This window comes from Apis cerana, linkage group LG9 (assembly GCF_029169275.1).
Source record: "Apis cerana isolate GH-2021 linkage group LG9, AcerK_1.0, whole genome shotgun sequence".
Lineage (NCBI taxonomy): Eukaryota > Metazoa > Arthropoda > Insecta > Hymenoptera > Apidae > Apis > Apis cerana.
The window spans coordinates 1,441,339-1,456,096 of NC_083860.1; the positions used below are offsets into that span (position 1 = coordinate 1,441,339).

Sequence of the window (14,758 nt, forward strand, 5' to 3'; positions counted from 1 at the left end):
ACATTTTTTTTATGTCTGATAATTTTATTAAATATTATAAATATTGCTAAAATATTTTCTATATCATAGTTACTTTGTTTGGAAAAATTCTTTCTTGTTTCTTAGAAAAATTAAAAAAAAATTCTTTAAAAAATTTTTTAACATATATTCTTTTTTTCTCTAGATATCTATTCAATTATGAATATTGATATTATTTTACAGAAGTTTATAATATTTTTCAATATTTGACATTTATATTTGAATAAATGTTGATTTTTTTTTAGAAATAAACAATCGTTTAAATGACGAATTTAATTCGTCATTTAAAATTATATAAGAATATAAAAAAATAATTTTATATTGAGACATGTATTTCAAAATTATTTAAAAAAAATTCTGATTTTTAAAAATTTATTTTACTTTTATTATATTCTTTATCTTATACTAATATTATTTAAATAATAATAAATAAATAATTTTAATATTTTATTATTTTATTTGATATTTAGATATTTATTATTTGATTTTATGAAAATATAAAAATATTTTTCTGTGATAATATTATTTTCTTATTATTCTTTCTTATATTTTTTATTTTGCATTTTTGCTATTTTTAATTTCTCATTATATATTTTATGTATAATGATATACATATACATATGTATTATACATTATATAACGCTGAACATATTTTAAACAAAAAAATATTGAAAATTATTATTAAAGTAATTTTATTGAAATGAAATATTATTTTTATTTTATTATCATAATAATAATTACATTAATGGATAGAATAAAAATAGATTTAAAAACAAAATACAGAATAAACACAGAAATAAACATATAAAAGAATTAGATATTCGAAAAATTTTTCATTTCAAATTTTTCAATTAAAGAATAAATATACATCAAAATTAATCTTTCATTCACTTTATGATATGATAAATATAAATGTTAAAATATAATCCCAATTGCTAGATGGACAGAATTTCATGAAAATAATATTGTATTGAATTTAATAATGTACAATTGCAATTAATAATGTTATATTTCATGAAAATAATATTATATTATATTACATGTATTGTTTAATAAAGAAAAATAAATTTCAATTAAATATTTTAAATTTAAATTGAAAAATTTATAGGTATATAATCAAAATACTTTCATTAATCAAGTAATTGTTTTAAATATTATTTTGATTAATATAATGATAAATTTTAAATATAATTCAAATTATATTAATAAATTTTTCTATTATTTTAATTTCTAACAGTTATTCTTTTAATTTTTATTGTTTAATTTGTATCTAACATAATCGAGGAAATAACTTTTTATGCAAATATTTTTATCTTTTATGTCAAACACTACTATCTGAGACAACTTAATATATAAAGAGTTTTATTATATATTTCTTATCTCAAATTTTCTATTACTATTTAAAATAATCAAACATTAAATATCATTTGAAAATAATCTATTTCTCAACAATTTTAGTTTTAAAATCTGTTTACAAACATAAACATCTAAAATAAATCTAATAATTTAATTCCATTTATTATTTTCATTTCAAACGAAAACTGTCTTAATTTAAAAATTCTCTAAATTATAATTTTCATTACAAACATGGAACGATAGGAATTTTCTAATTGGATATTATAAATTAATTGATTTGCAAACAACTCTTCGTTAGTCAGTTCGGTGGTTGAAGAAGCGGAGGGAGAGTGATAATTCTCGCAATAGCCGCAATCGATCGAAACCGATTTGGTTGCGGACACGCGACTAGAATATCTTCGCTTCGTGATTCGAGTGTCCTGCATAATTGAGTGCATTCCTCGGCCACGCGGATTCCGTTTTGCGTCGACACGGATTCCGTGTCTGGCCGATAATCGTGCGAACATCACGCACTTCCACCATGTGTGACAAAAACGCATTCCTCCAATTGATAGATCATCATGCTTGGGACTTATCGAAAATTCTTATTGAATAAAAAAAAATTTATTTCTTCTTTGCTAGACTATTTTATTTTAAATGATATCATTCAAATATTTCTTGTAATTTTATCTATAAAATGAAATTATTAATTTATAATTATTTGAAATAATTATTCAAATAAATTATTTGGAATAATATTTCAAATACATATAATTTTAAATATGCCAGATTTTATATTTTCTTTTTTGTGAATAAAACATAAAAGTTATCGCATTTCCTGGCAAATTATTATCTATCTTTTCACAAGTTTCATTATTATCTATTATCACAAGTTCGTTACCTTCATGTATTAATTGATAATTTGATCAAATTGCAATAATTAATATTATCTATTTACATTATTTTCTCCATATCCAAGTGTCAAAATTACAAACATTTACATCAAAATTATAAATTAACATTTTAATTGATATCTAAATTTAACCTTTTAATTTTAATTAATTAATTATTCGCAATCAATGTAAAATGCAAACAATGTCAAAAAAATAACCATTCTTGAAAACAAATTATTTTATATCCATTTCATATTGTCATGTTATTATTTGCATAAGGAAATACTAAATAATCGTTCACGCTGACCGATGATTGACTGATTCAAAAAGTCTTTTAATTATCTATTGATATCAATTGACAATTATTTCTAATCGCAAAATGAAACAAACAAATTTTGCCTATTTTCTAAATCGTCTTAGACATAGATATCATCATTCAGATATAATCTCAACAGAAAATTCTTGATACAATATATAATTTATAGATTGTACAAAATTGTCACTTTGGATATTATATTTTTATTTTGGAATATTTTAAATATTATAATTCTGATAATAATGATTTATCATAATATCTTATTTAAAAAGGTTATATAAATAAAAGTTTGAAGTTTGTAAATCATTTATTTAATTGTCAGATTATCAAAATTAAAAAGCACGTTGACTGAATCAAAAATAGTAGTAACACACATAGTAGTTTCAAATTTACTTAATTTTTATTATCATTATTTCATTCATTGATTTATTAGATTAATTAAAAAACATTTCATAAATAATATTCCAAAGGATAAAAATATATCATATTGTAAATACAAATTCAGATTTTAAAAAGATAAGCAATTTAATATTGCATAATATAATTTTAAAAATAAAATTAAAATGTAAAAAATATTCGTAATATGATTAATTACGATTAAAATGTTATTAAAATTAAAATTTTAAAAAAGAAATATAAATCTTTTGAAAATATTTATTATCAAATATAAAAGAAAAATATTTATAATTATATGAAATATATATATGTGAAAGAAAACTTATAAAACAGTAGAAATAAATACATAATATTCATATTGTTGTTAATTTCTTAAATTTCAATATTTTTTTGTAATTTAAATATGATAATTTGAAATATATATTATGAAAAAAAATATTTTCTACTGTTTTACATTACATTTTTCAATATTTTTCTTCTAATTATTATTTAATAGATTTTTTTTCAAATTTTATAAAATATAATAGTAAGAAATAATAGTAAAAAAATATATTTTTTACAAATAATGTTCAAGATTAAACGTAAGATTTTAATCGTAATTAATCATTATGATATATTTTTTACAACTATACATGTACGAAGTACTTATTGTTAGAGTAGTTTAATGATTCAACTCAGATAGGAGGTTATCTCACAAAACGTTAAGTATCTTTGTCTGATCGGAAGTATTTCATTATCGTGTTTCTCGTGTCCGAACGGATTAAATATCGTTAATCAATTCGATAAAGAAAATTGAAAGATAAATTTGTTCAAAATTCATACGATTTTTCATATTCCCAAGAAACTCTTTGTCCCTATACTCATACTTATTTTCGTAAGATTTCGGTTGCGTAGATAACAGATTTGGACTGGTACTTACATACATCAACAATATGGGCGAACAGGTTGAGACAAAGAGTCACGATAGAGTGATGAAGCGGGAGAGATGGAAGAGTGTAGAAGGTGAGAAGTGGGGGAAGCAACTAGAGACTAGAATCGAGTATTAATAGACTCGGGTGGCTGGAAGCCGGAACTGAAGAGCGCACCTCCTTCTAGTCGAGTCGCCCGTTCGAGTTGTTCGAGCTGTGAAAGACAGAAAACTGGACGAAGAGAGATAGAGAATAGAGCGAAATAGCAATAGACAGTAAAAGAAAGAGAGAGAGAGACAGAAAGAAATAAATGGACAAAAAGAAGGACAAGTAGAAAGAGCAAGTAAGAAAGAAGGTGCGCGCGCATGAGAAAGAGAAAGAGATGTTGGCTTATTTATAAACGCAAGATAAAGCATGGCAGTGCCGTGAGAGGAAGCCGTTCGAGCATGGCTCCCACGCTTCTAGATACGCATTACGTATGCGCCTTAGCCTTTCGATTCTTACATCGCATAACCGCCCAAATGGACAACCATGGAACCATCGTTATCCACTAATGTATACTGTTTTATCATAGGTATATATTGTTCCGTATACACGTTAATTTTCAAATAATATGTGAATAACAGTTCGGTCATTTTGCACCAATTATAAAGCTGATATCATTAGTAAAGTATTATAAACCATAATTTATAACTATTATGAATAATAATAATTTCTTATATGGTAAAAAAAATCTTGATAATAAAATGAATGAGATTTTAGAAATATTAATTAAACAAATTTTATTATTTTATTATTCTATGTATTTGATGTGAAGAACAAAAAATTTAAAAAAATAAACTATAACTTCTAATTTGTAAGCTATAAGTTGTAATTTATCAATTATATTTATATATTTATATATTTATATACTTAATTATATACTTAATAATATACTAATATTATTAGATTATTGTGCAAGAAGATTTAGGATCTTAAGTTATACCGTGTTTCTCTGATGCATACGTGACACCGCCACAATTCCATGATACGTGATCGCGGATGTAACGTAATGATTTTAACGGCCTAAACTGTAAACTATCGAAGAATATCGAGTCATGCAAAAGTTAGTGGTGTAAATCAACACATCGGTATTGGTTGCGTGTCTCTAACGGGCTCGTTGTGTGTTCCCAAGCCACGTGAAAAGCTATGCATACACAAAGATATCCAACTTATAGATAATACGTAATACCGTACCGTTCCAACCGGTACTTTTGACTCAGAACTCGTTTCAAACTTGTGTTTTTCCCTCATCTCGATCTACAAGAATTAATGTGTTATTTTCATTGCTTTCTTTCAATCGCCCAAAAATTTGTTCGTTTGTCAGATATTTTTTAAATTTTATTTCCAATCAATAAAACTTTCGTTATTCTCTTAAGAATATTGTTTGATAGTAAATAATAAATAAGATGAAGATTAAAGCAGGATTGATTCCTTTATTCGAGGTAGAAATTTGAAATTCGTTACGGAATTTGTTGGCAATCAGCCGAAATTTCATACGAGTAAGTGAGGAAGAAAGTCGGGCATAGGATTTCCTCGGAATCAGAGGAAGAGGTCGAGCTGACGGATACCCGAGCGAAAATAGAGTCGACCTCGCATAGACGCGTTTCTAGACACAAGGATAGACGTTAGGAATTCGAGTTCTTCCGTAACATGTTCTTGCAAGAATCGATATAAATACGACGGCACACCAAATTAACATGTAAAAAGCATAAATTTTATTGACTTGCCATATAATGTGGAATATCATTGTTTCGTAATAAAATAAATTTTATAAATATGTAAAACAAAAATAATAATAATAATCATTTTATTTCAAATTGGAAAATATTTCACAAAAGATTAAAAATAAAATCGATTTTTTATGATAAAAAATTGTTATATTTTTCTATGATTTAAATAGTACTATAAATAAATTTAATTATAAAAAAGTAATCAATGTATTCAATATGAAAGAAAAAATCAGTATAAGAGAAAAAAATAATAATTCTCTCTTATTTATTTCAGATTTATCTAGAATGTTATAATTATGAAATAATGTGAAAAATTTTTATTCATTAAAATAGTTTTATTTAGAATAGTAAAATCAATTTATGAATTATTAATGTTACATAATAAATATGATATATATTATATAAAAAAAAAGCAATTTGTTTCTAGATTTTTTAAGATCTTTTTCCTTGTAAAATATAAGATAAAATTAATCTAATTTATAAACACAATAGAAAAAAGGAAAAATCCTTAAAAGTTAAAATAATATTTTATAAATAATTAAATGAATAATAAGTAAATTATCTTACAAATATTTTTTATTTCTAAATATAGGTAATATTTAATTTTTAATTAATAAATTAATTTTTTTACATCATTCTAAGAATTTTTTTAAAACCTCTTTTTTACAAAACAAATGATAAGATTAATTCAACTTGTAAACACGAGACAATAAAAGAAAAATTATATCATGATAAAATAATAATATTAAAATAATATTAATTAAATAATTTATAAACGATTAAATAATAATAAGTAATATTAAAATTACAAATATATTTTTAATAAATATAGATAATATTCACGTAGTTATAAAAATTATGTAAATTTACTTTATCTTCACTAAAATTTATCAAGTATACAATTGAAATTCAATATATACAAATCTTTTTGAAAAATATCATACTTCTTAAAACATTTTAATACGTTTAGACTTGACAAAATGAAAAATAGTCCTTTTAAAGCAGAAAATAAGGCTGATATATACATCTAGATTTCCAAAGAAAAAACTTCAGAAAGGTTGGGAACCAGCGAGAGATGGAGGAAGAGGAGAACGAGCGGAACTGAGGTCCGTGGAGCTTCCTTTCCTTCGGACATGCCTCGCTGCTTCTTCGTCCTATCCCACAGATTACAAACAACTTTGCTCTCTTTCTGTCTTCCTTCATCTATCTCTCTTATCTCTGTTGTCTCTGTCTTAAATGCGACGATACAATAACCACGACAATGCCGATTGCTATTACAACCGTCTCGGCCTCGAAAGTAGGAACTACGTTCGACGCACCTACTTCCTGGACGACCATTACCATCAGCGTGCTTCTCTTCATCAGTTACCACATCATCACGATCTCCATCCGATTTTCTTTCTACGAATGATTCTTTTCGAACGTCATAAGTATTTTAAGCGGAGAGAAATAGATATATGAATAGATGTAAATACTTATCTTAAATATTATAAAAGTGAGAAATACTGGATTGTTATCGATTTCATTTATAGATAGATGTTTTTTTTTTCATATTTTTATTCTCTTAATCGTTGTTATTTCTCTAATTATTATTTTTCTTAATTATAGCTTCTTTTCCATTTTTTTAATGTTTTAATGAGAAAAATAAAATAGATAGTAGATAATAGTAAAAATAAAATAAAAAGTAAAATGTAGTATATGTTTTTATTATAAGTATATTTTCATTTTAAGATCTTTTTTTTTTAAATTAGATTCTTCTTTTAAATAAACTTAAATAATTAAGAAATAAAAAAGTTTATTTACTATTTATATGATTGATCCTACTACTGTATTATATACAATATATAATGAATAATATATATTATTTATATATTATAATATATTATAATAAATAAATATATTATATATAAAAATATTTTTTTTGTATATTTTGTTGTATATTTTTTTGTATATTTTTTTGTATGTTTTGTTTTGTAAATTGTTTTATTGTTATGCATTGATAAATAAGTTAGTAAATTTATTTATTTAATTATCCTTTTTAATTTATTATAAATTAATAATTATATAATATAAAATATAAATATTAATATGCAATTATATCAATTCGATATTAAACGAAAAATAGAGTTTAAATATAAAATTAATATTTCATGGAAAAATAAAATAGATAAAATTCTTCAAAATTTAAAAAAAAACAAAAATATTTATTTTGCAATTAATTATATTTATAACTCGCATAATAGAGATAGAGATAGAGATATTATCAAATTTTTTATATTAGTCAAAATATATAATACTAATAAATTCTTTTAGCAAATTTGATAGTAAAGAAAGCTTTACAGAAAAATTGATTATTTTATTTGTTCAAAGCTAAAAAAATTTTTTACCTAAATAAATTTTGTAAATAAACTTTTTTTTGAAATAATAGTTATAAAAAAAAAATAATATTTCAAATAATAGTATATATTTAAATAACTAATATACTTTAAACAAGTAATTTATATTTTCAATTTATAACATTATTATATTATAATATATTACTTGTATGTAAGGTATAAATAGAAAATATTTAATAATGAAATAATATTATAAAATAAAATATTATAAAATAATATTTCATTTAATGTCTAAATTGCACATAATAAATATTTTATTTGTATTATTTTCAAATAATTTTTTTCCAATTTTTAAATTTTTTGTAATAATATAAAATATATATATGTGATAATATAAAATATAATGTGACAATATATAATATAAAATATAAAATATTATAAAATTCTAAAATGTTGATTCCCTAATAGATAAATTAAATACATTAGATTAATTGTTATACAATGGATTTAATAAATATTGTTAAAAAATATAACAACTTGTTAAAAACTGAAGAAATTCCAAGGAAGAAAGAAAAAACGAGATAGAGGGACAGTCTCGCACTAAGAATTATCGGCTGTTTTCTCTCTTGAAGGTGTCTCGAGCACGTGGCTATGTAGGCGCGTACCGATATATCAGTGCGATACACTGCATATGTATATCGAGACTGGAAAAGCTCGATGACCTAATGCAAACAAAATAACTCGTGAGTCGATCGGTGAGAGATTTTTCCTATTGCCATTCCTATAATAGATATTCGATAAATTTCATCAATTTCAAATTTTCTTGTTTATAGGAACATTAATATTAAGATCTCTATTGCATGGAGAAACGAAACTCTTCGAATTAGATTCATCAGAATGGCCACCTCCTCTCATCGAGCAGTTCCTCTACTCTGGGTAATTAGATAACAGCAGGAAACCGCTACGAGTTGCATAATATCGATGTTGCGCAATCGATACCTTCACCTTATGTGCGGCTTACGTCGTCTCACCAAGTGAAAATCACCGAGAGAGTGTGCTCGCGACGATAGAAGAGAGGGGGGAAGGAGGAGAATGAGAAAATATAATGTTAATAAAAAATCGAACAGGTTTGCGCATATTTTACGCAATTAGTCTCCAAAAATGGTTTAAAATATAAGAAATATAAGAAATATAAAATATTTCTAACATAAAATTTATGTATCAACTCAAAGAGATTAAAGATAAATTAAAATAATACAAAAATGTTATTGGTTTTATTTTCTTTTTTTATCTTTTTTCAACGTTATGTTATTTAAATTAAAAAGGAAAGAGAAATTAAAATTGAAAGAAAAAATTGAAAGAAGAATTGAAACGAGAAAAGGAGAAGGATGAAAAAAAGGGAAGGGGAAGGAAAAGATTGAAAAAGGTAAGCAGGTAGGCAGTAGAGTGTTGCAGCATGCTCGAGCGAGCGTGATAGGTGATGTCATGGTGGGTAAACTGCTCCAGGACACGCTAGGACCCTCTCCACTCAAGAAATCTATCGCAATTGGGCCGAACGATATAAGTATGTAAGTACATACAGGTTGATTCTCTCACTACACCACTCAAACCTCTGCTGATCGCTCATACTGTTTCATTTTTGTTTCACATATATATATATATTCACGCATACTACTATACTCTAGATTGTTTCTTATATCACAATGAAGATCGATGTCCATATGGGATATTTTCAAAATTATAATAATTAAAAAATTGATATAATTGAAAAAAATCATAATTTTTGAAAATGAGAAAAACATATAGAAGAAAAATTTTTTATACAATTACAATATATATATATATATGTATATATATATATATATACATATATATATATTAATATATATTAATATATATTAATATATATATATATATATATTAATGCATGATTAGATACAATTTAATTTGTTCATTCAATTTGATATAATTTTAAAGAATAGTAAATAATTAAATTTAACGATTTTTCTATTTTAATTTATAAAATATTTTCTGAAAGTATTAAAATATTATTTTTTTTATTCAAAATGGACATTTATTATTAATCTATAAAATAATTATAAATATGAATAGCATAACAAAAAATAAAATATGGAGACAATTATTGTTCATTTCATTGTTCAATTTTAATGATTTGAAGAAAAAACAAATATTTTCATTTTTCTCTACATATAAATGATTCATTTTATCTTATACATGAGATATTTTAGAAAAAAATATAACGTTTACATTTTAATTTAAAATAAAAAATCGGTGTTAAACGAACAAAATACAATATAAGAAATATAGAATGAAATCTTTTACTTATGATCATAATGCTTCTTTAATATCAAAACTAAGTAGTTTTTACTATATTGAAACTTTCATACTTCAAATTTTTCACAATGAACACAAGAAAATATTTTCACAGAATTATAATCAATTATAAAATGCTTTGATAATTATCTATATCATATATTTCCATTTACATTTTTTATTTAAGAAAAATATTAATGTTTTGCTTTATTAATTATGTTTTACTTCACTTTTCCCTATATATATCGATATGCATCTGCATATACATATCGGTATTATTACTCGATAGCCACTGGCTTTAGGTAAAAGAATCACCCTGTATTGTTCATATACGCAACATTGAGTATCGAATATCGGATATCGATCATCCTTTTCGCAACAACTATCAATATAATTGTCCGCAATTATAATACTTGTAATAATGATGATAGCATCATCATCAAAAATAATTAATCTAAATATTAATTATTTTCGACAGAATTTAATTACGGAATCATATGACAGATTTTATGTATAATAGATTTGTGCAATGATTTTATTGTATATGATTATTATTAAGTTATGTATATATATATGATGTATAATAAGAAAAAAAGAAACTATATATAATTATATAGAAAAAATTATTATATAGAAAGAAACTATATATAATTATATATAGAATGTTTAATTTATTAATTATAGTCTGTCTTTTTTTCTGTTTTTTTTTATTATTTATTCATTTATTTGTATATATTATAATATAAGAATTACCTAATTAAATCTCAATAATATTCTCAAAGTCTATCAAAATCTGTCAAATTTTTCAGTGATATACATTTTTTAATTTTAGACATAAGCTTATTTAATAATTATGAAATTGTTTTTTAATATTAATTATAAATTTCTATTTATATTTTACTTTATTTATATTTTAATATTTTTTTTTCTGTTTCCATTTAATTATAAATTGTATATGATTTTGTATATGAATTTGAAAAAAATAAAAATATTTATAATATTATTAAATTTTTTTTACTTATTGTTAATTACTATTAAACTATATTTTTAACATAACTATTAACATTATCTACAATTTTTTTTACATTAAAAGAGTTTTTTAAAAAATTATATAATAAATTTTTTACTACTCTAATATATTTTTTGATATAGATACATAACAATATAACAATATAACACTATATAAATTACTTTGTTTACATTTTTTAATAATATCATATATACATTGTTCATTCTTTGTTTTCTTTGTTTGTTCATTCTATTAAATTTGTTAAAATAAGTAAAATACAATAATAATAATAATGTTAATATAACAATAATATTTTTATAATAAATATTATTAATTATTGTCGATATTATTTACATTACATTTATAAAATGTTTTTGGAATGTGTATATATAAAATTAACAAATATATATAAAAGAATTATATTTAATTCTAATATATTTAATTTTATATATCATAAAATATAATTATGATTTCTATTGATTATATAGAAATTTTTGGAATTATATTATAAAAAATATCTAATAAAGATATCTAATACTTTTTCAAATTTTTTTATTAATTTATTTTACATATTTTTTATAATTTAAATATTATTATTATTAGATAAAATTTAAAAAAAGAAATTTATTATTTTTGGTCTTAACAAAAGTTTTATTATTACATAAATTTTTAAATATTAATCTAAAATATAATTCTCTTCCTCTTTGAAGATATTTAATGATCTATTTTTCAAATCTACTTTTAAAAAAGTTATGAATCATATGTAAAAATAATGGACTTCTTAACTTTCCTTTAAAATTCAGTCTTTTTAATGCTATTATAAATAGAACAAAGTATCCAAATATTTATGAACAATGTACTTATATAATATCTTATCTGTAAATCAATTAATTCTAATAATATAGAATAATAATAATTCGATATAATAAAATATTTCATTTCTATATATTTTTTATATAATAAATATATTTATACAATATATTTGTACATTCAAAATATAGAAATTCTTATTCTTCTGTGTACAATATAGAAGTTAAAAATTTTTCTATTTTCGCTACTACATACATTAACCAAATTATATTAAGAAAATAAAGAGTATTGAATCAAAGAAATTTTTTAAAATTTAAAAATTTTAAAAAACGAATGGAACAAATCAGGAAGATGCAACTGCAACGAATTGGAAAAAAAAAACACGAATGTGTTTGAAAAGGTTGGCATGGTCGAAGCGATGGAGAAAGTCTGCTTCCGGTTGAAGGTGTTTAAGGCATACTCACACATGACGCGACGTCGTTTACGCACCGAACATGATTATATAATCGTTTACATTGCAAGAAGTAATACGGGAGTTATGACAATCCACCTTAAGCCGCTAACCCAATTTCCCCTGTCTCGAGTCTGTTATTCGCTTTCTTACCTCAGTTACTTGACTGTCGTTTGCTCATACTGTTATGCAGTACGTCGATCTAGTTCTCTAACGAAGAAAATCTAACAATAAAAGCTTTGTCGCCAATATAGTATGTATATTCTGATATCCAGTGAACTCGTGAATGATATCTCTTTTCTGCAGAATATATGCATGACGATTTGCATATATGATAAAAAAAATTAATAGATATTTATTATTAGGGAAAAATAGATTTTTGAAAATGAATAAATAAAAATATTTTTATTTAACTGATCTTGCAAAATTATTCTTTAGAATAATATTTAAATTAAGAAATATATTAATTCATATAAATGCTATTAATAAAAAAAAATAGTATTTCAAATAAGCATTTTCTATTTTTAATATTTTATAGTATGATATAATATATTAGTGTTACATTATTGTATATATATAGTAAAATTTGTACAAACTAAACGTAAAATTTTTAATTTTTGTATGATTTTCTATTTTTGATAATATAAATAGTAAATAATATATTTTTCTATAATTTAAGTATTAAAAAAAAATAATATTTTCAAAATATTAATTTAATTTAAATATTGAAATAAAATATTGATTATTTAAATATTAAATAGAATAGTATTTTTAAATAATACTTGATTATGGAAATTATTTTGATTCATATCTTATTTTTATTTCAAAATATTTCAAATTTTGTCTTATTATTAATAAAATGCTCGAAATCTCGAAAATAAAGTTTTCAAACTTTAAAATTTTTTGCTATTTTTATGATTCAAAATTCTTAAAGAAGAATTCATTCCAGATAACTAATAATAATAATTTGTATAATAATGTTAAAATGTTAGAAATATATTTAAAATTTAAAACTTTATTTGGAAATTTTGTTATACGTTATTTTTATAGGTTAAAAATATAATATGTTATGAGTTTTAATTTGTCAATAATAACGGATGAATTTGCAAAATTTATATTTTAAAAATTAATACAATAAATAATTTCAAATTTATTTTTATCATATTTAATCATATTTAATCATATTATTATATACTTACTATATTTATTTAATCTATCTTCATATGATTTTTTTATAGAAGGATTAAACATAATTAAATCATATAATTTGATCAATATTATTTTTTTATTATTTAACAATAATTTCATTTTAATTTCATTTCATTTAATAATTAATTTCATCAAAAAAATTTTAAAAATTTAATTTCGTCAAAAAATTTTTTCTTGTTATTAATTTTAAAATATAAAATTTTAAATTCTATTTTTTTTATTTTATATTTCTTATTATTGATTAATTATTATTTAGTATTTTTATTAAATTAATAATACATTTATAATATCAATAATCGTAATATTATAAAAAATATTACATAAATTCTATATAAAAAATAATACAAGAAATTATTGATATTATTTATTAATTTAATAATATAATAAAAATATTATATTTTTAAAAAAATTTTTTAAACGAATTTCATATATTAAAATTTTTTTGTAATAATCAATATTATAAGTATATATTTTATATAAAATAATATAAATGGATTTAAAATTAATTAAATATAAATCAGATATAAGTGTTATATAATTAAAAAATTCCTAATTATGAAACTAAATGGTGAAAAATAAAAAAAATTTAAAAAGACAATTTAATTAAGAAATATGAAAAACAAGTTGTTATATGATAAATTAAAGAGAATCATAAGGATTAAGAAACGAAGAAGAGAAAAGTAATTGCCTTCTTCTAACCACGCACAAAAAATCACCAGGAATGTTTTCCTACGATAACAAAATCATTGGTTCTAATTATTTAGTAGTTGTAATTAATTTCGCCAGATTTTTAATTCTCACGATTAAATACTTTAACAATTCTTTTATTTTGCCACTTTCTTTGAAAAATCTTTCAGAATGAATGAAAATTATTATTTTTACAAATATCAAAAAATAAAATATTTATTATATATTATAATCAAATACTAAATTAATAAATAATATATTTTATATTTATAATCTATATTGTA

At 21.4% G+C, this 14,758-nt stretch overlaps 1 long non-coding RNA gene across 2 annotated transcripts in view; it reads left to right on the top strand.

Annotated features, from left to right (window-relative positions):
* Window positions 1–714: 714 nt before the first annotated feature.
* Window positions 715–14,758, top strand: part of LOC114577269 (uncharacterized) — a 63,846-nt gene continuing 49,802 nt past the window's right edge. For both annotated transcript variants that reach the window (XR_003697223.2, XR_009831239.1), the window contains exons 1-3: window positions 715–4,440; window positions 8,607–8,729; window positions 8,808–9,542. This is a non-coding gene — a long non-coding RNA (uncharacterized LOC114577269). The remainder of the gene's footprint in view (window positions 4,441–8,606; window positions 8,730–8,807; window positions 9,543–14,758) is intronic.